The sequence below is a fragment of the Triturus cristatus genome, chromosome 1_1 (assembly GCF_964204655.1).
Source record: "Triturus cristatus chromosome 1_1, aTriCri1.1, whole genome shotgun sequence".
Lineage (NCBI taxonomy): Eukaryota > Metazoa > Chordata > Amphibia > Caudata > Salamandridae > Triturus > Triturus cristatus.
The window spans coordinates 246,240,864-246,243,296 of record NC_140579.1 but is presented as its reverse complement, the minus strand read 5'-3'; positions in this window follow the sequence as shown (position 1 = coordinate 246,243,296).

The window sequence follows — 2,433 nt, the reverse complement described above, 5'->3', positions numbered from 1 at the left end:
TATGGTCACCCCAAATTTTTGCTTTTTGCTTCACTGGTTTTTGACATATTGAGGCTGTGGGCCTGCCAATCAGACCCCCAGCCTGCTGTTCTCTCTACTAAATTAACACTATGCACCCTAGGTGCATAACCAATTGGAAGTGGATCACCCTGTCAGCCCCTGTACCAGTGTACACTAGGTACCCAGGGCATTGGTGTACCCAAGGCCTGCCAGGGGCTGAAGCATGTATGATGCCACCCCAGGCTTGGCCTAACAATTTGACACAACTGGCTGATCACTCAGCTGGGGTAAGTTGGTGTAATCACCTCTTACTTAGGTGTAGTATACCTATACCTAACCTTAAATGGGACACCTGGTAACCTATAAGTCACTCCTATGGCAGGCCTTAACAATCCTGAAGGCAGAGTGCTTGGTTCCATGTGAGATGGTAGTCTGGCATGAGCTGAGCCTGTCTGCAGTGGTCGGAACAACTTCCTTCTACTGGTTCCAGATATCGTCATACCATATACTCTTAAGTGCATTATGAACCTCGCGGTTAAATGCTATCTTTGGTTTGGCTTTATCAAAACATGTCGAGTAAGGTGTCATATGAATTGGAATACTAACCCCTCGCCAATTCTGGCGACGGGGTTAGCATTCCACCCTTCTAGAGGGACACGACATGTACAGTACCTGAAACCCGGGTAAAATCAGACATAGCCTCAGCTCCACAAAATGGATGCTGCCACCACAGACACAAGTCTGCCCTCCTGCTGCTGGGAGTCCTTCCAGCTTGGGAGGTGTGGACAAAGGGTTTCCTGCCAGGGGAGGTGCGTGCACCACCCCAGACAGGATTTTGTGTATTGGTCAGGTAGGGCTTGAAAGAAACCAGACATGCCTGTGGCTCACAAGGAGCCTCGGTGCATATGCCAGTTCAAACCGGTCCTGGGGCACACCAGTCCCGGGCCTGGGGCGAGCTGGACAAAGGATTGGGGGTGTAACCACCCCCCTTCCTGGTCCCACCCTTAGGGAGGGACCTAGCAGGTAGTCCAGCCCCTAGAATCCGCGTAAAGGTAGGAGCTGTGTCCTAAGACTTCAGACATCCTGGAATCAACTTGAAACTAAGAAGAAGACGGGAACTTCGACATTCTGCTGCACAGAAGACTGAAGGAAATCTCCCCTGTGGTCAGGGAGTGACCACCTTGCTAACGCAAGCACCATCCAGCGAATCAACGTCTGCTTTGCCGCCGCCTCCCGCCGGAGCCCGAGCCCAGAGACTGACAAGACCTGGACCTCCAGACCTCTCACCGCCCAATCCACAGTCCCTGAAAAAAGGAGACCCGTGGAGGCACCGAGACACGTGGAGCCAGCCATCTTGGAACGACGACGACAAGCTGCAAGCGCAACAACCGAGGCTCCCTCCAAGTTGTGCTTTGGGATCTAAGAAGCCCAACACCCGAGCAGCATCTGCACCAAAGGTGAGCCCTCCTGCATCTCCACGATCTGCGTGGGGCCCTTCTGCATTTTGCCACTCGACGCGCCTAACCGGTTGCTGGCCCGCTGGCTAGTGGCCATCTTGGCGACGAACTTCAAGACATACACCGCTGGTCTGGTTGCTCCAGACTGGCCCTTGCTCCCCTCCAAAGGAGCAGTCCCTCTGACCTTGCTGGTCAGAACCATCAGCTTATCTTGTTCTCCACAACAATTGCTTTTGCCAAGGCTTGTTTGCTTCGATCAAGTTGCCGACACCGCCGACAGCGAGAGCCTGCGTGGGACAGCTCGTGAACCGACTTCTGGACGTCGTCAACCTCCAGGGACCACGTGGCTGCAGAGACAAGCTACACCTTTCTTCCTGTTTGCACCCGACATCGCCTGGTACCCACCTGGTGCCACGCTGGTCACTGGCTAGTGACTGTGAACACTGTCCCCTCTGCTTACAGGTCTTCTACAACTCCGATCCACCCTTAGATCCACCGCATCTCTCCCGGACCGACCACCTGCAGCATCTTTGTCCACAGGCTCCACGGAACAGATAGAAGAAACCCGACGCACTTCGACACCTAGCACCCGCTTCCTGTGGGTGAGGTAAAGTTGTCACTCCGGTGCCCAAGTGTAGAGTATCATCTCTAGTGTCTGTGTTTCTAATCTTGAGTTCCTAGTCCATCCGGAAGATCCTTTTTGCAGTAACTTTGTACTTTTTACGCACCCATTGAAACCTATGGGAGCACGCGTGTGACTATTTGCTCTGCACACGCCACCCGTGGACCTCCTGGTCACTAACTGAAGTTAGCTCCTTGTAGGCCCAGCGATTCTAGAGGCCCTAGGCCTTTTCCCTTTTCTGTTCGTGGTACTTATACCACTATTTTAGTATATGGTTTGAGCGGCCACCAGGGCCTATCCATATAAAGTGCAACTTCTGTGTATTCTACTGTAATCTTGTTTGACGATTTGTGC